Source organism: Mus caroli, unplaced genomic scaffold (assembly GCF_978045245.1).
Source record: "Mus caroli unplaced genomic scaffold, Mus_caroli_1 scaffold_7, whole genome shotgun sequence".
NCBI lineage: Eukaryota > Metazoa > Chordata > Mammalia > Rodentia > Muridae > Mus > Mus caroli.
The window spans coordinates 52827399-52849911 of record NW_028227262.1 but is presented as its reverse complement, the minus strand read 5'-3'; the positions used below and the strand labels follow the sequence as shown (position 1 = coordinate 52849911).

Here is a 22513-nt window from a genome sequence, read left to right as displayed (position 1 = left end):
CACATGGCTATGTTTTTTTAATGGATATTTCTTTTCAACCTCAGACCCACAACACGCATAGTTAGATTTTTATGATGTTCTTGAACATTGGCTTTTAATTATATACTGGTTAACAAAACAAATAAGACTGTCACTTCCACCAAGGGAGAGTTAAAGATGGAGGGTGTCTTTTGACATCTCGCCAACATTCACGTCCCAGTACCACTTGGATGTTAACATCACCCAAGCCAGACATAAAAATGGAAAAATCTCACATTACTTTAAGAAGACCCTGGAGCAGTTTTTAATTATGTTCATCACAGAGGATGTAAGACTTCCAGGAACAGTTGTTGAAGGGCACCTTAACAAGAAGAGTCGGGGGGTAAAAAGAGGGCCTACAAGACCATATGTTAAATCTCATTAGAAGAGAGACTAGTGAGAATCGAGGCTGAAAACAGTAGGCAATTAAGTGGACTTCCTAACTACCAGGAGATCAGAGCAGTCATTTAAGAATCCATGAAGTAACCCCTCTCTTTTTGATACATTCCCAATTTGAACATGGCCTTAGAAATGATTGTGTACCTGACACTGGTGGCCTGAGGGTCCTGTAGTTCCAAGGTTGGCATGCAGACATGGCGACCCTTCAAACACTGCTCCCATTCTAAGATTGAGTGATCTCCTCCTTGGGGAGAAGAAAAGTGAAGAGAAACTTCCATCCAGTCTGTATATTTTTAGATTCTCTTTCTAAGCATGAAGAGGGTTAAAGGCTTTTGAATCTTTCTTGGCCATTCAGGCAAGAAAATAGGTCAAGAGCTCCCTAAGACCAAGGAAGGTGAGTGGTTTATTTTTGTAGGGAGTTAGTTAACCCTTTCAAGAGTATCCTAACACTGGTTTTGTGAGAATCTGTCAGGGACGAAGACAATTCAAAGTTCTGGGGATTTAATGCATATTAGTAGTTCAATAGATCTTGCAAGAAGATGTGACTGAGAGAATTTATCAGTATTACTTTGAAAGTGGAGTTGGCATCAGGTCAGCTTTGTCGTTTATTTGAAACTACCTATGTAGAAGGCATGAACGGGAAAACACTTCAGACATTGAATTGAATGTTTGCTCTTTCCTGGTAAAGCAGCTGCACCACATCACATCTGGATGGCAGTGTAGATCTGGCACCGTTCCAGCATGCCTGTGTCTCCCCAACCACTCGCTGATGTTCCCAGATGTTAGTCCTTTCTGCAGCTCATCTTATAAAGACATCTAGAATTGTTTTGTTTGCCTGGTTTCTATCATTATGTAAAAAGGTGGCTATCTAGTTACTTCCTGTATCTTGTACAAACAATACTAAACATATTCCCCAAACATCCTTATAAAGCAGGAATGAATAGAAAGTGGTGCTAATTTTTTTTTTTAAGAATCATGATCAGAGAAAAGTCCTGTCATAAAATACTGTCCTTGTAGTATATCCTTTCTAGTGCAATCTGTGCCCAATAAGAAAATAAAGGAAATCATATGGAAATGAGCCAAGTGCAAGTTGCATTTCAGAGAACTGTGTGTTGTTAAACAAAACAGAAAATATGCAATAAACTTTAGGTATAAAAAAGACTTCGTCGGCTATAAAATTTTATTTTACTGCAGGCCTCCTATGTCTTAACATATTCAAGATCAGCAAAGTATTAAAATATTCAAGATGACAGAACATGAAGCCTAATCCCAGAAATGTAGCAGGGTGGATGTGTGACAGGGGCAGATGCAGAGAGACTCCCCATCACCTGCACGGAGTCCATCTTCACCTCCAGAGACACTTAATTAAAAAGGACGCAGAAGGGAGCAAACATCCTTAATGGCCCTTTCCATGTATCCCCACATGAAGATACCAGTGAAAACCGAGTGACAGCTTCGTGTGTCCTTGTCCCCTCGTTACATGGTGAGTCAACCTCAGATTCTCTAACATGCAGCGGGAATGAAGTATTTTTGTAAATCTATGGGAGTTCAGAAAAAAATAGACATGGTTTAAAATTTTCTCGAGTGTGCAAACAGGAAAGGGCCTTTATTCTACAGTAGAAAACATCTTCTGCATTGTCTAAGTAAAGCCTGTGTTACAGAAATACATCTCTGTGAAAAGCCATGGTTACTGGAGCGACTGTCCCTACTGTCACGCTCAGGGCTGGCCATCAACAACCTGTGTTCTAGAAGTTAGTAAAGGGAGTTAGCACAACCCTAAAATGGAGACGACAATGACTCTCATTTTATTTTTTTAAATATATAAATATATATTTTAGTTGTTGACAGCTTCATACATGTATATAAGGCATTCGATCATATCCACCACCATTAGCCTCTGTCATTTTCCTCCCTTCCCTCCGGAACCTGGCTATTTCCCAACAACTTCCCTGTCTACTTTTTTTTTCTTTTATGATTTCTGGAGTTTGATTGGAATTGCTTATGTGTGCATGGATGTGTGTAAGTAACTTACTGGAGCAAGGACCACTTACCAGTGATTTTTTCACTGGCGGAAGATGATTCCCTCTCTTAAGCAGCCATTAACTACCATCAACTCCTCATCTAGGAGTAGAACCTCATATACCTGTCACCCCATGCTGGAATGTTCGCTGGTTTCCTGGGTGCATGCAACCACAGCTGCTGTGAGTTCCTAAGTGCGAAGGCATGGTATGGCCTGGTTATTTGGTTTGGTTTGGTTTGGTTTGGTTTGGTTTTGTGAGAAAGGGTCTCACTTTGTAGCTCAGGCTGGCCTTGAGCTTGTGGTCTTCCTGAGTGCTGGGACTACAGGTGCATACTACTATGCCTGGCTTAGAGTGGCATGATTCACTGAGCCACCAACAAAGGGGAGTTGAAAAATTCTTTGGATATGTTGCCAGACTTAAATGCATGATTAGAATATAAAAAAGAAAACCAATCAGATCAATTGTGTTTGGATGTAATCATTTGATTTGAAACTTACTTTTGTATGTACACTTGACTATTGTGGTTCTTGTAGCTTTAGTTGTATGTTTTGTGCATATGAATGTGTATTTATCTGTGTGTACACATATGCATGTGCATGGACATGTGTATATGGAGGTGGTCTCATTGTATTTGGAGTTTATAGTCAGGTGACTTAGCTTACTATAGAGTCTCAGTCAATGAATCTTAAAGGGAGATATTTATTCACTTTTGTCTAGTAGTTGCTCATTAGAGACATTCAGTTAAGGATGAGTGAAAATAAGTCTTACTATTCATTCATAACAACTATTAATATTTTGGTGTTATCCAACAATATAATTTACATATGTATACGTTCATATGCATTAAGCAGATAGACATCTATGTGTATGTTAATTAACTTAACATTAGCTTAACCATTAATAAGCTGAATATTCAGTTGTATACCATTCTCCCATTTTGAGTTTAATGATGGTGAATATACTATCAATTGATCAGCTGACTGTAGAGTACACAATGACTATTGATTTAAAACTTCAGTTTAGTTACTGAGGGCTGCCCTGTCTGAACTGTCATTGAAACCATTCTATGTGATCCATGTAAAATGGTCTATGCTTGTCGGACATCATCACAATCAGCTCCGAAGCAAAGGGATCGCCACAACATCTGCCTAATAAGGGTTTTGTGACGATTCTAATGCTTCATGGCCAATACAAATTAAGTTCTCAGTAAATGCTATTGATCATTTGAAAATAAATGTTTGCAACTTTGTACTATCCGAGGAAGGAACAGCAAACTTCCTTGCATGAAGTTCCAACCTTTCAACGCCCAGTCCTGCCCAGCAGTCTCCCCAGCTGTTGCCCTGTGTGTCCTGTGTCCAGTCCTTCAGAGCTACTCACCACCCCTAGATTCATGCATGCTCTGTTATACCGAATCTTTGATCATGCTTCTCTGTCAGCTCTGGGACTCCATCACTAACTTCTCTACCTAGAAATACACAGAGTTTTCCAGAACTAAGGCAAGATGTCATCTCTTCTATTTGGCTGTGTCTGACAGGTAGTTGCATTTACGCATCCCCTCCCTATATTATCACAGATTTGTCATACTATCTTCTCTGTGTACATCCATTTATCTCTCTTTCTCTCCCCTGTTCATCTCTCTTCCTCCCCAAACCCTCCTTTCACTGACTGTAATAGATAAGAATTAAGAACGAAAGCTGTGGAATCAGATTTTTCTTAATTCACAATAAGGTTTCCAGATGACAGCACCAAGAAGTTCTCAGTGAAACCGTAATATCTTTGCCTCTGACCTAAGTAGAACACTAACTAGTTACAGAGAGACTGTGAAGGGTGAATTCATGAAGCGCTTGCTACCTGCCTGCTCAGTAGAAAGCCCTAAATAAATGTTACCTCCCAATCCGTATTTGCTTAGCACTTGCTTTGTTGGTTGGGCCTCTTTGCTTGGTACCCTGTATCATCATGGGTTGTGCATGGCCCGATGCTCTTCATACAGATCGGGCTTGTTGAGGAGAGAGACTTAAAAGGATTTTCTCCATACCATACATGAAATACAGAGGAAAGATGGTTGGTTAAATTATTTCTGTCAATATCTGGTATGCATGGCACACAGTCTCTGCTGGGCAGTACTTCTAGCCTAAGAGTGTGCACACCTGCTGGTGTGAGAAGTGTGGCCAGTAAAACAAGACTCTGCCCTTCTGCATTAGAGCCACCTGCCTCCCCTCCCAGCTCACCTTTTATGTTGTCTCCCTGGGTATCATATGGTCAAAAGAAATCTCTGCATGACTTCCGCAATGGCCCTCAGCCTTCTTTTCTACCCTGAAGCTGAAGAGTGGATGCCAGCTACATATTCCTTCAGGAGAGGATCTAGTGGCTACTTAATTTTCTATGCAGGCATGCAATGCTTTGTATTTTGTTAAAACTCACATTGCATTCTTCTCAGTAAGCAAGTAGTCCAATCTGAATAACACAATACATTTTCTTTTGTTGCCAAACACTGCCAGAGGCAAAGGTATCACTCAGGGAACCGCCCCCAAACACACACACACACACACATGAAAAATAAAGAGATCTGTGCAATCATTATTGGATGAAAATAGCACTTAGGAATGTATTTGTATTGTGAAAAATTGCCAAATAAGAGTTGCTGACTGTTTGTAGTCCTGTAATGGAAGGGAGATAAATTGGTGCCCACAAGTCTGACATTTCAAAAGCCAGAGAACATGCTGCATTTTCCCCTGCTATGCCATTTTTGTAATTCTCCCTCCATTTTCTTTGAGCAAAGAGCAATTCTTCTGGGCTGAAGCAGTTCAATTAGAGCATTGTAAGTGTTAACAGAATGGCTTTGTTGTCAGTGCCCCTAAGCAACTGGTATCATTCTGGAAGGGAGCACGGTCTTGCCTTTACCACCCTGGTGTGGACCTCGTGTTAATTAATTTGGAAAAGGATTGGACCATCTATCTGTATATTTCCAGCATAGTCACCCAGGCAGGAGGATTAAAAGCATGCTATCTCACCTTCCAGAGGTTTTTCTCATTTGGTTGGCAGCTCAGTACCCTTGTCCTTTTCCTTTGAGCATATATTTGCTTATATTGTTCCTGGACTGGTTTAGAAAACATCACATATTCTTTGGGAACCAATTGATGTCAGTGACCTAATGTTCTTACCTTTCCCTTCCTCCTTCTGCCTGGCCAGCTAGACCAAATTGGCCTCAATCTGTTCCAGCCTCACCTATGCTGGAAAATGTAGTCACAGGCTACCCTATTCAGCAACCTCTTGTTTCTAAGGAATAGATCATGGTGGAAATGACACTACACAGCATTTCTGACTAGATCTCAAGACAAATTTTGTGGAAAGGAACCTGGTTCTGCACACCTTTAAGCCCAGCACCAGGGAAGCAGAGGCAGATGGATCTCTGAGTTTGAAGCTAATCTGGTCTACATAGTAAGACCTGGGCCAGTCAGCGCTACATAGTAAGACCTTAAAACACTTAAGTTTATTGGAAAGGGCTGCACAAATAGCACAGTGCTTTTGCATTTCTAGACCATACCCACAAGGGCTCTGTCACAGCGACTCAATTAAGCAGCTATAGCCTGTAGCTGTCAAAGTTAAGACATAATCTGGCTTGGCTTTGCTATAGTGATACCCTACCTAGAGAAGTTTGGGAAGTCAGCTTTGACCTGTAGATCATGGGTTTTCAACCAATAGTCTAGTGCTTTAGAAATCATCTGATTTCTACTTGACTAGTGCACTTTCTGGGAGTCACTGTGGCTAGCCACCCTAGGCCACTAATATGAAACAAAGGGAGAAGAGTGTAAGAAGCCCCAGAGAGCATTCTAAACTTTTCCTCCCAGGTTCCTTAAGGTGTGCACAGGTTGTGCCACCATCTGAATGCAATGATTACTGTAATCACTATAATGGAATGGCTCTTGGTATGGTCACATAACCTAACTCTGGCCCATCATTGTATCTTATTTTATATTTTTACATTTATTCTTTGAAAATTTTATGCACATAGGTAATGCATTTTTATCATATCTGCCCTCTACTCTCCCAATTTAACTACTTCTGGATCCTTCCTCACCATGTCCCCCTCCCAATTTCATATCTTCTTTTGTAGATTTTTCTTTTTAAAACTTTTAAAACTTTATAATAGAATTTCATTATTTCCCCTTCCTTTCATCAAACCTTTCTATATATCCCTCTTTGTTCTTTTTAAAATTCATGGTCTATTTCATTAATTGTTGTTAGATGCATATTAGTATATAATCCATTTTCTGAATTACAATCTGCTCTTTTTGTATGTTTCTTGCATGTATGATTTCAGGGCTGAGCAGTTGTTACTGGATAATCAGTTGGTATGCTCTGGGTAAGACTATTGCTCTCACTCTCAGCATCCCTTAGTTGCTTACAGTTCTTTGTGCTCTCTCAGCATCCCTTAGTTGCTTATAGTTCTTTGTGTAGTGTTGAAGCCTCTTGGGCTTTCCCCCATTTCCTTTGGCATGTCTATTGTTGTCCTTGTTCAGCTCATGTTTAGGTGATCACGTTCAAACTTTCTGAATGCAGCCTCTGGCATTCCTAGGAGACAAAATCTCACAGCAAACTCTGTTGATCCTCCTGTTCTTACAGTCTTCTTCACTCTCTTCTACAATGTCTTCTGAGTCTTAGGTGTAGGAATTATCTTGTAAGTATTTCAGTTGGGACTAGGCTCCACAACTTTGTATTTTGATGAGAGAGAGAGAGAGAGAGAGAGAGAGAGAGAGAGAGAGAGAGAGAGAGAGAGAGAGAGAGAGAGAGAGAAGAGAAGAGAAGAGAAGAGAAGAGAAGAGAAGAGATATTGGTTACCACCAAGATATGTGTTATGTGTGTCACTACTGCACCTTTGGGGTTTACATGCCATCCTGGTCATTGTTGTGGTTCATAGTCATTATAGCTTGGTAGGAAGGACTGTTGATTGGTTCTTTCTTTGGAAACTTGCATGGCAACTTCTTTTTTTTTTTAGATTTATTTATGTATCTATTTAATGTATGTGAATACATCATTGCTCTCTTCAGACACACCAGCAGAGGGCATCAGATCCCATTACAGATCCCATGTGGTTGCTGGGATTTGAACTCAGGACCTCTAGAAGAGCAGGCAGTGCTCTTAACTGCTGAGCCATCTCTCCAGACCCCGCATGGCAACTTCTAATGCCACTAGAGAAGGCTTTCATTTCAGTTCTAACTCTGTGAAGCTGGGCCCTATGTCTGAACTTCATGGTGTCTTCAGCAATAGGAAATTAACTTCTATCTACCTTTGGGGAGAAAACAAGGGTAATCGCAACAGCTTATAATGTTTTGTGAGTAATTTGGATAACTCCCATTTTTCTTTTTAGCCCACTGATTCGAAAATTAGTGCAATCCAAATGGGCATGGTATGAGGCCATCTATTGGAGTACAGTTAACTTACCTGGGGCTACAACCCTAAAGAATACTGATTCTCCCTTTACTAGTATCCATCAGTTGCCAGTAGTTCCTCATCTAAGGGTGAGGCCTTATGTCTATCAGTTCTGAACTACTGACAGGCTTGGTCTTGTCCTAATCTTGTACAGGCAGACACAGATGTAATCTATTCACCAGTGCAACAGACTGTCAATATGCCTTAATCTCTTACTAGTATACTTTCTCTCATGAGTAGCATATGGACCAGGTTAGTTCAAAGGATCCCAATTCCTTGGTTCTTACAGGAAGAAAGAGTGAAAAAAAAATCTGTTTTTCTGTTGCCTAGTCTCTAAATGAACTTCGTCTAATTCTTGGACTACCATAAATATTGACACCAAATGACTAAAGCTTGTTCAAGGACAACAAAGAAGGAAGGGAAGATTGGGAGAGTGAGATGGAGCCAGGACCACAGGTGGTTTCACTAGGTTCCCACTGTGGGGCTGCTCCAGGATTGAATGGTGTGCCCTGCAGTTATAAGAGCCTCTTGTGTGGCCTTTTATATATTCAGAGATTGTAAGTGCTTAAGTTGATGGATTCTAACAAATCAAACATAGTTTCATAGCCATTAATAAGACCAGGAAACTAGTATTTACTCTCTGAGACCCCTTTTTCTCACCTCTATCTCATTGTTTCCTACAGGTAAATACTCCCGTTGATTTTGACAGTATTTGAGATCTTAATTATTTCTGAAAAGACTCACATTTTTTTTTTTTTTTTAGATTTTTCTGTCTTACTCTTTTTTTTTTTTAAAGATTTATTTATTTTTATTATATGTAAGTACACTGTAGCTGTCCTCAGACACTCCAGAAGAGGGCGCCAGATCTCGTTACGGATGGTTGTGAGCCACCATGTGGTTGCTGGGATTAGAACTCTGGACCTTCGGAAGAGCAGTCGGGTGCTCTTACCCACTGAGCCATCTCACCAGCCCCGGGACTCACATTTTTAAAGCATGATATTGATGGATCCTTTAGGAGGCAAATTATTGGAATGAATTTAGATTCTAGGTGGCTTGTACTTGAAGGAGCTATTGAGACACTGGACACTGTTTTTTTGCTTCCTGGCTGCCATGGGTGAATAGTCCCTTTCTATCAGCTGCTCCCACTACAATGTACTGTGCTGCCAAAGGCACAAAGCACAGAGTCAAGCCACCATGGGCTTGAAGCTTCTGAAATTGTGGATCAAAATAAACCTTTTTTCTTACTGAACTGATTATGCCAGACTTCATTTTTTGGCTGTGCAAAGATGACTGCCACAATCACATATTAAGTTCTTTTTGTCCTTTTGTGCATTGTCAAACACCCCTACTATATGTTGTTTTTGGTATTTGAGTCGTTCACATTTCATCCTGCATCTACAAATTTACCTTATTGTCATATGGAGTTAGGTTCTTTATTGTTTCTTTCAGATAATGCTCAGTTGAAAGAATATTAACATAATTTATCCCATTTTCATTTGTTTTTGCCTGCCATAATTAGAGATGCTATAAATGCTTCTGAGTATGACTTTTGATGCGCTTAATGTACACAGTTATATTTGGTATATGCTTGAGAATCAAATTCCTGTACCACAAGGAACATATATCAGTTGAGTTGGATTGGATACTCCCAAAGAGTTACTGTGATAGGATGCTCCTTCAACACTGTTTGACAATCCCAGGAGTGACATGACTATGCTCGGTAGTAGACCATTTGCTTAGCATGTTTAAGATGGTAGGTCAAAATTTAAGACTGAAAAGAATTCTATTTTACCTTCTTATCTAAAAAGTTCTAGATATTTTCCGTTTTTTCATCATAATTATTCAGAGAGAAGAGATATGACATTGCATTGTGGTTTGAATTTACATCTCCCAACTGTCTCATACAGTTAAACTTTTAATCATGTTGATTGACCATTTCAATACTCTGTTTAGTGAAGCATCCAAGTCTTTTGTTTATTTCCCTACTGGGCCAGCTCTCCTTTTTTCTCTCATATATTTTAAAGAGTTCTTTATACATTTTAGATGTGTGTCAATTTGAGGGCGTAATATATCGGCTTGCCAGTACACTTTTAACATGAACTTGAGCTTAGGGCTATAGTACCTAAAATTTGTAACTTATAGTACCTTAAATATATTGCTTAGCTCAAATACTCAGTTTGGATACCAAGTGTCTTAGTTAGAGTTTCTGTTGTTTTGGAGAGACAAACATGATCACAGCAACTCTTATAAAGGAAAGCATTTAATTGGGGCTGGTTTACAGTTTCAGAGGTTTGTCCATTATCATCATACGGTAGGAAGCATGGCAGCATCCAGTCAGACATGGTGCTGGAGAAGGAGCTGACAGTTATACATCTTGATCCTCAGGCAGCAGAAGGAGACTGTGTACCACACTGTGTCTAGATTGAATATATAAGACCTCACATCACAGCTCTACAGTGATACAATTCCTCCACCAAGGACATGCCTACTCCGATAAGGCTAGACCTCTGAATAGTGCTACTTCTTATAGCCAAACATGTGAACACATGAGTTATGGTGTCCATACCTACTTAAACTTTCACAACAAGGCCTTTGCCTCCTTGCTCTCCCACTCTGAGGAATTCCTAGACAGTATCTTGATAGAATTACAGGTAAGAGTTTGTCTAATTCTCCAAAGTATTGTTATTCAGTTACAAGGTTGACAGGTAAGGATATGGCTGGCCAATATCCTCTTTTCTGTTAATCAAGGGACTTAGAGAACAGGAATATTTAAATTTTGAAAGGCTATTAAATTTTCCTTGTATTTTGCTTTCTCTTGTTTCCAATTATTTGTCTTTTAAAGCAGATTAGACATAAGGCTTTGCTCCCTGTACTACTGTGTCCACCAGGTTCTCTGATGTAGCTTGGATCTTAATAGTCTTGTAAAAACCCATGCCGAGGAACTCATGCATCACTGAGGTCATAACTGTAGAAAAACAAGCTGTAGGATGGCTAGACTTTCAGATTCTCCAGGGCATTGTTTACTCTCCCCTAAAACTTCAACTCTATCCCCACTCTATTCTACTTTCAGCAAGCTGTAAACCACAATTCCTTAAAACTCTGGGTGAAGTGTCTTGTTCACTTTTCTGAAGTCTATCCTCCCTTGTAGGCAAAAACATGTCAATATGAACTTTTGAGCCTCTCTGTGTCCACTCAGCTTTGACATTATTCACCCTTGAAGTCTACACTGGTAGAGTATTTCATTGATCTTTCTTTTTTTTTTTTCAAAAAGGGATCTATTAAACTGGGCAGGAATATTAATTGGTAAGCCAGTTAAAAGGGCAACTCTAAAGTAAACATGTAAGGGTAGGTAAGACCACACCCACCTCAGGATTATTAATGCATTTGACCCTTCTGATAACATATACACCGAATGACTACAAGATCAGATAATTACAGAAAATTTAATAAAAACAATTAAATTCGTTCTTAGTTTTGCAGTGTGTACTACTAATCACTCTTAACTGTCTTTCCCCTGCCTTCTCTGCCTGTCCCCTCCCCCCTCCTCTCCACATCTCCCTCTCTCACAGTTATGTCCATTCATTTGATTTTTCTGACCCAGTGAGAAGAATCAGTGTTCTCTATGTGCCCATGGATTTAAAGCTATCTATTGGAGCCTAGTGATCTCATTGGTGTGTATATAACTGAAATGGATTTTTCCCTCTTCCAGTATCTATCAATAGTAAAGAGTTCACAGGTAAAGGGTTATATCCCTTGAGCACTTCCCCCTTCCTTGACTGATTTGTGCTTAAGGCAGGTATAATGGGGTCCCAGAGCTGGTAAGTACAGTTTTTGTGAGTTAATTATAGCAGTAGTTGTATCGAGTCTATAGAGCAGCATTTTGATGTGGACATTTGTGTAGTTATGCCCTCCCCCCAGACTCATATGTTTGAATGCTTGGCCATAGAAACTGGCTTCCCTCAATTTTCTCTCTCTTAAACACTTCCTATCCCCTTTCTGCAATGTTTCCTTGTGCCTTACAGAGGGTATAAGCATCTTGTTTAGGGCTAGGCCCAAAATCATTGTGGAGTATCTGCATCTTGGGAAGCCGGTAGTCTGTCTGCCATTAGTACTCACCACTGCCATTCATTGTAAGGAAAGGCTTCTTGGGAGTTGCTATGTCCCTCTATAGAGATAAGTGTAGGCATTTGAAAGGCAGTGGGCTGCTATGTTACCCATTAGTCATAAGTTCTCTATGTAGCTCTATTTTTTCCCCTAGACCTCAACTGTTAGCTGGGCTTAGTATCAGACATAAGTTCCATTCACTTATGGAGGGAGCTTCAAAACAGATGGAATCCCAGAAGAACCAAACTGTCTTTGCACAGGTGGATATATCTCACTCTCCATACAGTTTCTTTATATTATCTTTATCTTGGTTAATACTCCGACAATCCCATACCCCCATTTCCCCAATCTCCCCACCTCTGTCCCTATTTAAGCTCTTTCACCTACAATATTCCCCTCTTTACTTTCATTTTATCTATGTGCTCTACTTTCCCTTAAGATACTCCTTCTCCTGTCTCTGCCCACACTTCTTGGCTTCCATGGGTACTCTGTGTTAAACTAAGCTAAGGAATTGATGCTGGAATCTACATGTGAGAGAGAACATGCGGCACGTAATCTCTCTGGATAGGAGTTACCTTACTTAGTGAAAATTTTCTGATTCTATCTGATTATTTTGACTTCCATTTACTAGAAAATTTAATATTTTCATTTTTTAGTAAACTTGAGTAACTAGTTCCTTGTGTATAAGTACTGCATCTCCATTATCCATCAATCCACAGACTTCCTGACTGCTTCCAGTTCCTATCTTGTAAACATGGCAACAATCAGCATGGTTGATCAGGTATTCTTATTATAGGTATAGAGTCCATTGGGTATAGTCCCAGGAGTGGTGTATCTGGGTCACATGGTATATTTATTTCTGGCTTTCTTGAGAAACTTCCAGACTGATTTCCAGAATGGCTGCACTAGTTTATATCTTTTTTTTTTATATTTTTATTACATATTTTCCTCAATTACATTTCCAATACTATCCCAAAAGTCCCCCATAGCACCCCCCACTTCCCTACCCACCCATTCCCATTCTTTTGGCCCTGGCATTCCCCTATATTGGGGCATATAAAGTTTGCAAGTCCAATGGGCCTCTCTTTCCATTGATGGCCGACTAGGCCATCTTTCCATACATATGCAGCTAGAGACAAGAGCTCCAGGGTTCTGGTTAGTACATCATGTTGTTCCAACAATAGGGTTGCAGATCCCTTTAGCTCCTTGGGTACTTTCTCTAGCTTCTCCATTGGGAGCCCTGTGATACATCCAATAGCTGACTGTGAACATCCACTCCTGTGTTTGCTAGGCCCCGGCATCGTCTCACAAGAGACAGCTATCTTTGGGTCCTTTCAGCAAAATCTTGCTAGTGTATGCAATGGTGTCAGCGTTTAGAAGCTGATTATGGGACGGATCCCTGGATACAGCAGTCTCTAAATGGTCCATCCTTTCATCACAGCTACGAACTTTGTCTCTGTAACTCCTTCCCTGGGTGTTTTGTTCCCAATTCTAAGAAGGTGCACAGTGTCCACACTTTGGTCTTCATTCTTCTTGAGTTTCATGCCTTTAGCAAATTGTATCTTATATCTTGGGTATCCTAAGTTTTGGGCTAATATCCACTTATCAATGAATACATATTGTGTGAGTTCTTTTGTGATTGTGTTACTTCACTCAAGATGATGCCCTCCAGGTCCATCCATTTGGCTAGGAATTTCATAAATTCATTCTTTTTAATAGCTGAGTAGTACTCCATTGTGTAAATGTACCATAATTTCTGTATCCATTCCTCTGTTGAGGGACATCTGGGTTCTTTCCAGCTTCTGGCTATTATAAATATGGCTGCTATGTGCTCTTGTGGAGCATGTGTCCTTTTTACCGGTTGGGACATCTTCTGGATATATGCCCAGGAGAGGTATTGCTGGATCCTCTGGTAGTACTATGTCCAATTTTCTGAGGAACCGCCAGACTGATTTCCAGAGTGGCTGTACAAGCTTGCAATCCCACCAACAATGGAGGAGTGTTCCTCTTTCTCCACATCCTCGCCAGCATCTGCTGTCACCTGAATTTTTGATCTTAGCCATTCTGACTGGTGTGAGGTGGAATCTCAGGGTTGTTTTGATTTGCATTTCCCTGATGATTAAGGATGTTGAACATTTTTTCAGGTGTTTCTCTGCCATTCGGTATTCCTCAGGTGAGAATTCTTTGTTCAGTTCTGAGCCCCATTTTTTAATGGGGTTATTTGACTTTCTGGAGTCCACCTTCTTGAGTTCTTTATATATATTGGATATTAGTCCCTTATCTGATTTAGGATAGGTGAAGATCCTTTCCCAATCTGTTGGTGGTTTTTTTTGTCTTATTGATGGTGTCTTTAGCCTTGCAGAAGCTTTGTAGTTTCATGAGGTCCCACTTGTCAATTCTCGATCTTACAGCACAAGCCATTACTGTTCTATTCAGGAATTTTTCCACTGTGCCCATATCTTCAAGGCTTTTCCCCACTTTCTCCTCTATAAGTTTCAGTGTCTCTGGTTTTATGTGAAGTTCCTTGATCCACTTAGACTTGACCTTAGTACAAGGAGATAGGAATGGATCGATTCGCATTCTTCTACATGTTAACAACCAGTTGTGCCAGCACCATTTGTTGAAAATGCTGTCTTTTTTCCACTGGATGGTTTTAGCTCCCTTGTCGAAGATCAAGTGACCATAGGTGTGTGGGTTCATTTCTGGGTCTTCAATTCTATTCCATTGGTCTACTTATCTGTCACTATACCAGTACCATGCAGTTTTTATCACAATTGCTCTGTAGTAGAGCTTTAGGTCCGGCATGGTGATTCCACCAGAGGTTCTTTTATCCTTGAGAAGAGTTTTTGCTATCCTAGGTTTTTTGTTATTCCAGAGGAATTTGCAGATTGCACTTTCTAATTCGTTGAAGAATTGATTTGGAATTTTGATGGGGATTGCATTGAATCTGTAGATTGTTTTTGGCAAGATAGCCATTTTTACAATGTTGATCCTGCCAATCCATGAGCATGGGAGATCTTTCCATCTTCTGAGATCTTATATAATTTCTTTCTTCAGAGACTTGAAGTTTTTATTATACAGATCTTTCACTTCCTTAGTTAGAGTCACGCCAAGATATTTTATATTATTTGTGACTATTGAGAAGGGTGTTGTTTCCCTAATTTCTTTCTCAGCCTGTTTATTCTTTGTGTAGAGAAAGGCCATTGATTTGTTTGAGTTAATTTTATATCCAGCTACTTCACCGAAGCTGTTTATCAGGCTTAGGAGTTCTCTGGTGGAATTTTTAGGGTCACTTATATATACTATCATATCATCTGCAAAAAGTGATATTTTGACTTCATCTTTTCCAATTTGTATCCCTTTGATCTCCTTTGGTTGTCGAATTGCTCTGGCTAGGACTTCAAGTACAATGTTGAATAGGTATGGAGAAAGTGGACAGCCTTGTCTAGTCCCTGATTTTAGAGGGATTGCTTCAAGCTTCTCACCATTTACTTTGATGTTGGCTACTGGTTTGCTGTAGATTGCTTTTATCATGTTTAGGTATGGGCCTTGAATTCCTGATCTTTCCAAGACTTTTATCATGAATGGGTGTTGGATCTTGTCGAATGCTTTTTCCGCATCTAAGGAGATGACCATGTGGTTTTTGTCTTTGAGTTTGTTTATATACTGGATTACGTTGATGGATTTCCGTATATTGAACCATCCCTGCATCCCTGGGATGAAACCTACTTGGTCAGGATGGATGATTGTTTTGATGTGTTCTTGGATTCGGTTAGCAAGAACTTTATTGAGGATTTTTGCATCAATATTCATAAGGGATATTGGTCTGAAGTTTTCTATCTTTGTTGGGTCTTTTTGTGGTTTAGGTATCAGAGTAATTGTGGCTTTATAGAATGAGTTGGGTAGAGTACCTTCTGTTTCTATTTTGTGGAATAGTTTGTGAAGAACTGGGATTAGATCTTCTTTGAAGGTCTGATAGAACTCTGCACTAAACCCATCTGGTCCTGGGCTTTTTTTAGTTGGGAGACTATTAATGACTGCTTCTATTTCTTTGGGGGATATAGGGCTGTTTAGATCATTAACCTGATCTTGATTCAACTTTGGTACCTGGTATCTGTCTAGGAACTTCTCCATTTCATCCAGGTTCTCCAGTTTTGTTGAGTATAGCCTTTGGTAGAAGGATCTGATGGTGTTTTGGATGTCTTCAGGATCTGTTGTTATGTCTCCTTTTTCATTTCTGATTTTGTTAATTAGGATGCTTTCCCTGTGCCCTCTAGTGAGTCTGGCTAAGGGTTTATCTATCTTGTTGATTTTCTCAAAGAACCAGCTCCTTGATTGGTTGATTCTTTGAATAGTTTTTCTTGTTTCCACTTGGTTGATTTCACCCCTGAGTTTGATTATTTCCTGCCGTCTACTCCTCTTGGGTGAGTTTGCTTCCTTTTGTTCTAGTGCTTTTAGGTGTGTTGTCAAGCTGCTAATGTGTGCTCTCTCTAGTTTCCTTTTGGAGGCACTCATAGCTATGAGTTTTCCTCTTAGAAATGCTTTCATTGCGTCCCATAAGTTTGGGTATGTTGTGGCTTCATTTTCATTGAACTCTAAAAACTCCTTAATTTCTTTCTTTATTCCTTCCTTGACCAAGGTATCATTGAGAAGAGTGTTGTTCAGTTTCCACGTGAAGGTTGGCTTTCTATTATTTATTTTGTTATTGAAGATCAGCCTTAGTCCATGGTGATCTGATAGGATGCATGGGACAATTTCAATATTTTTGTATCTGTTGAGGCCTGCTTTGTGACCAATTATGTGGTCAATTTTGGAGAAGGTACCATGAGGTGCTGAGAAGAAGGTATATCCTTTTGTTTTAGGATAGAATGTTCTGTAGATATCTGCCAGATCCATTTGATTCATAATTTCTGTTAGTTTCACTGTGTCCCTGTTTAGTTTCTTTTTCCATGATCTGTCCATTGGTGAAAGTGGTGTGTTGAAGTCTCCCACTATTATTGTATGAGGTGCAATGTGTGCTTTGAGCTTTACTAAAGTTTCTTTAATGAATGTGGCTGCCTTTGTATTTGGAGCATAGATATTCAGGATTGATAGTTCCTCTTGGAGGATTTTACCTTTGATGAGTATGAAGTGTCCCTCCCTGTCTTTTTTAATGACTTTGGGTTGGAAGTCAATCTTATCAGATATTAGAATGGCTACTCCAGCTTGTTTCTTCATGCCATTTGCTTGGAAAATTGTTTTCCATCCTTTCATTCTGAGGTAGTGTCTATCCTTTTCTCTGAGATGAGTTTCCTGTAAGCAGCAAAATGTTGGGTCTTGTTTGTGTAGCCAGTTTGTTAGTCTATGTCTTTTTATCGGGGAGTTGAGTCCATTGATATTAAGAGATATTAAGGAAAAGTAATTGTTGTTTCCTGTTATTTTTGTTGTTAAAGTTGGCATTTTGTTCTTGTGGCTGTCTTCTTTTAGGTTTGTTGAGGGATTACCTTCTTGTTGTTTCTAGGGCGTGGTTCCTGTCCTTGTATTGGTTTTTTTCTGTTATTATCCTTTGAAGGGCTGGATTCGTGGAGAGATAATGTGTGAATTTGGTTTTGTCGTGGAATACTTTGGTTTCTCCATCTATGTTAATTGAGAGTTTGGCTGGGTATAGTAGCCTGGGCTGGAATTTGTGTTCTTTTAGTGTCTGTATAACATCCGTCCAGGATCTTCTGGCTTTCATAGTCTCTGGTGAAAAATCTGGTGTAATTCTGATAGGCTTGCCTTTATATGTTACTTGGCCTTTTTCTCTTACTGCTTTTAGTATTCTATCTTTATTTAGAGCATTTGTTGCTCTGATTATTATGTGTCGGGAGGTATTTCTTTTCTGGTCCAGTCTATTTGGAGTTCTGTAGGCTTCTTGTATGTTCATGAGCATCTCTTTCTTTAGATTTGGGAAGTTTTCTTCTATAATTTTGTTGAAGATATTTGCTGGTCCTTTGAGTTGAAAATCTTCATTCTCATCCACTCCTATTATCCGTAGGTTTGGTCTTCTCATTGTGTCCTGTATTTCTTGGATGTTTTGAGTTAGGATCTTTTTGCATGTTACATTTTCCTTGATTGTTGTGCCGATGTTCTCTATGGAATCTTCTGCACCTGAGATTCTCTCTTCCATCTCTTGTATTCTGTTGCTGATGCTCGTATCTATGGTTCCAGATTTCTTTCCTAGGGTTTCTATCTCCAGTGTTGCCTCATTTTGGGTTTTCTTTATTGTGTCTACTTCCCTTTTTAGGTCTAGTATGGTTTTGTTCATTTCCATCATCTGTTTGGATGTGTTTTCCTGTTTTTCTGTAAGGACTTCTACCTGTTTGATTATGTTATCGTGTTTTTCTTTAAGGATTTGTAACTCTTTAGCAGTGTTCTCCTGCAATTCTTTAAGGGATTTTTGTGCTTTCTCTTTATTGTCTTCTGCCTGTTTAGCAGTGTTCTCCTGCATTTCTTTAAGTGTGTTATTAAAGTCCTTCTTGAAGTTCTCTATCATCATCAGGAGATATGCTTTTAAATCCGTGTCTAGCTTTTCCGGTGTGTTGGGGTGCCCTGGACTGGGCGAAGTGGGGGTGCTGGGTTCTGATGATGGTGAGTGGTCTTGGTTTCTGTTAGTAAGATTATTACGTTTACCTTTCGCCATCTGGTAATCTCTGGGGTTAGTTGTTATCGTTGTCACTGTTTAAAGATTGGAGCAGAAGCTGTGTTCCACTCACCAGCAGTCTCTAAATCCTGCGACGGGGGTCGTGGGTAGCTGACGGTACCCCGGTGCTGGTCCAGCCGGAAGAGGCCTGTGGTCCTACACAGGCCGTTTTTCTGCTTCCCTAACTAATGCAGTCTCTGGTCCCGCGTGCAATTTGATTGGAGCAGAAGCTGTGTTCCACTCTCCAGAAGTCTTAAGATCCTGTGGTGGGTGTTGTGGGTAGCTGGTGAGTGTCAGCCAACCCTGCGCCCCAGCTGCCCCGGTGCTTTTCTGACCGGAAGAGGGTTGTGGCCCTATGTAGGCCGTATTTCTCTCTCCCCAACCAGAGCAGTCTCAGGTCCCGCGTGATTGGACTGGAACAGAAGCTGTGTTCCACTCACCAGCAGTCCCAAAATCCTGCGGCGGGGGTCGTGGGTAGCTGGCGGGTGTCAGGCAACCCTGCGCTCCCGCTACCCCGGCGCTGATCCGGCCGGATGAGGCCTGTGGCCCTACTCAGGTCGGTTTCTGCTTCCCTAACTAATGCAGTCTCAGGTCCCGCGCAATTGGATTGGAGCTGAAGCTGTGTTCCACTCACCAGCAGTCCCAAAATCCTGCGGCGGGGGTCGTGGGTAGCTGGCGGGTGTCAGGCAACCCTGCGCTCCTGCTACCCCGGCGCTGATCCAGCAGGATGAGGCCTGTGTTCCTACTCAGGCCGGTTTCTGCTTCCCTAACTAATGCAGTCTCAGGTCCTGTGCAATTGGATTGGAGCAGAAGCTGTGCTCCACTCTCCAGAAGTCTTAAGATCCTGTGGAGGGTGTTGTGGGTAGCTGGCGAGTGTCAGCAGACCCTGAGCCCCAGCTGCCCTGGTGCTTTTCTGACCGGAAGAGGGTTGTGGACTAGTTTATATCTTTACCAACCATAAGGATTTCCTTTTCCCTATACCTATGCCAGCATTTTTTGTTATTTGTTATGGTGGTCATTCTGACTGGAATGAAATAGACTCATAAGTAGTTTTCTTTTTAAACATTTATTTTACTATTTGTGGTGTGTGTGTGTGTGTGTGTCTGTGTGTGTCTGTGTGTGTGTGTGTTCAGGTCACACAAAAGATGGTTCTAGGTCTCCTGGAACTGGAGATACAGATGGTGATGAGCTGCCATGTGGGTGCTGGGAATTGAATCAGGATCCCCTCAAGAGCAACCAGTGTGCTTAACTGCTGAGACATCTTTCCAGCCCCATCTTTAAGTAGTTTTAATCTACATTTTATAGTGACTAATTGTGGTAAACACCTTTTAAAGTGTTTCCTAGCCATTTATATTTCTTCCTTTAAGAGTTTTCTGATCAGTTCTGTAGCCTGTTTTAAAATTGGTTTCCTTGTTTTGTTTTGTTTTTGTGTGTGTTTAATTTCTTGAATTCTTTATATATTCTTGTCACCAATCCTGTGCTGGATATACAACTGCAAAGGGTTTTCTTCCATTTTGTAGGCTGACTCCTGATGTTTCCTTTGCTGTGCAGAAGGTCTTCAGATTCATGAGAGCCTATCTGTTGATTGTTGGTGTTACTTTCCATGATATAGAAAGTCATTTGATATATCTATATGTTGATATGAATTCATTATCTTCTAGAAGTGTTAGAGAATCTAATGCTGTGGCTCTTGATCCCTTGGAGTTGAGCTTAGTGGAAGGTGGGGGAATAGGAGTATACTCTCATTCTTCTGCATGTCATTACCCAGGTTTTCCAGCATAATCTGCTAGACACTGTTCTTTCTTCAATGTAAACTTGGTCATCTTTGTAGCTATTTATCTGGTTCCTCTATCCTCTTCCATTGATCTGAGTTTCTGCCTTTGTGCCAATGCCATGCTGTTTTTACTACTATGGCTCTGCATTCAAATTTGAAGTCAGTTTTGGTGACAATTCCTGCCATTTTTTTAAAAATCAGGATTGCTTTGGCTGTTCTTAGTCTTTTTGCTTCCATGTAAATTCTAAGATCATTTTTGTCTGTATCTGTAAAGAATAACTCGAGTTTTTATTGGAATAGCATCGATGTTGAAAATTTCTTTTGGGAGGATGACCATTTATACAGTATTAATACTTCCAATCCACTTTCAGTCTTCCAGTGTTTTTAATTTCTTTCTTCAGTGTCTTAAATTTTTAATTGTTATGGGTCTTCCTTTTTTTGGGTTAAGTTTACTTCTAAGTGTGTATGTGTCTATTATCATTAGAATGGCTCCCTTTCCTTGGTTCTTTTTAGTATGTTTGCCATTGTTTTATAAGAAGGCTACTTATTTGTGTGTATTGATTTTGTATTATGCCACTCTTATGAAAGTGTTTATCAGCTCTAAAGGTTTTTGTTGGAATCTGTAGTCTCATGTATATAGAATCCTATTATTTCTTATAGGGATACTTTAACTTCTTTTCCTATTTGTATTTTATTTCTTTGTCTTGCCTTATTGCTCAATGTAAGACCTTATGCACGATATTGAATAGGAATGAAGACAAAAGACACCATTGTCTTGTTCCTGGTTGTAGTGGGAATGCTTTGAGTGTTTCTCCATTTAGCATGATGTTAAGTATAGTTTTTTTTCACATAGTCCCCTTTTCATGTAAATTAATAGTTTACATACCTCCTTACGATTGTGAAATCAGCTATCTGAAAATGCACTAAAATTACTTGTATTTGTCCGTAACTATTTAAAATGCTGATGAATGAAAGAATACGTATGAACACACCAGTATCTAAACACACATATAATAGGACTTTTCCAACTTTTAAAAATGCCTTTTTACACAGCAGCCAATTTATGCCAAGTGTGTTAATGATATGTAAACAGACACATCCCTCCACTGATTACACATAAACTATATGCAAATGCCTTTTTTGACATCATTAATTTTAGAGGCAAAGTGACTCCATAGAAATAAAATAGCTCAGAAAACTAGATAAAAACCAAATAAGGGTGGAAAAATAAATATTAATTGCATTGATCTATTGCAGGTATCTCTTATTGCTTTTGTTCTTGAGCCAGGTCTCTCTCTCTAGCTCACACTTACCTGGAACCCATGATCCTCCTGTCTTCCATGCACTGATCCATTGTCACATTTAGCTTCTTGTCTTTTATAAGTATTCAAGTATACTGTGTGGCGCTGAGTTAAAACATATCCAATGTTCAAATTAGCTTCCAAATAGAGGCCTACTATAGATTGGTTCATTATCACTATAAAAGTATAAAAGACCAGGACAGACAGGGAGAAGATGAGCAGAGGGCGCCTGGCATGCTGGTGATGCATCTACTTCAGGTAGACGAGATCTTTTTGGGCTGGCCTGAACTTGCCAGTACTTCCTACTTTACTGTGTTCTGTTTTCGTCCATGTTTGCTCACTCCACTGTCTTGTAATAAGAGCAAAGTAAGAGGTCCAACTAACTTAATAATGCTTACCTGTGCTCCAAACTGTCTTATTAAATATATTTTATTTTCTGAAAGCACAATTTCTGCCTACAACTATTTTTGAAATAAACAAGTGGGACTAACGATCATCACCATCCTTGGACTTGTGTGGGCAGTACCAGGTAGAAGGCCTTCTCCAATAGGGCCCAGCAGCAGCTGCAGTCCTGACAGTACACAGCTCAACGTCAGTCACTGCCAGATCCCATCTGGACCTCGGCTGCTTTGATTTTGAAGACATTTCATTACTATTCATTCTCATTACTAGCTACATATATTTATGCTATTTATTTCTTCTTGTTTTAATTTTGGGATGCCATATGAATTTGAAATTCATTTGTATCTTTTGTGTTTCCCAATATAGCAGAATATAGTTTCTCAAAGTATGTTCTTTGTGATTT

The 22513-nt window shown here is 40.0% G+C and overlaps 1 long non-coding RNA gene across 1 annotated transcript in view; it reads left to right on the top strand.

Annotated features, from left to right (window-relative positions):
• The window catches only part of LOC110296840 (uncharacterized), a 117641-nt gene that overhangs the window by 1322 nt on the left and 93806 nt on the right, over positions 1 to 22513 (top strand). Inside the window, exon 2 of the long non-coding RNA XR_002378218.1 lies at positions 1612 to 1900. This is a non-coding gene — a long non-coding RNA (uncharacterized LOC110296840). The remainder of the gene's footprint in view (positions 1 to 1611; positions 1901 to 22513) is intronic.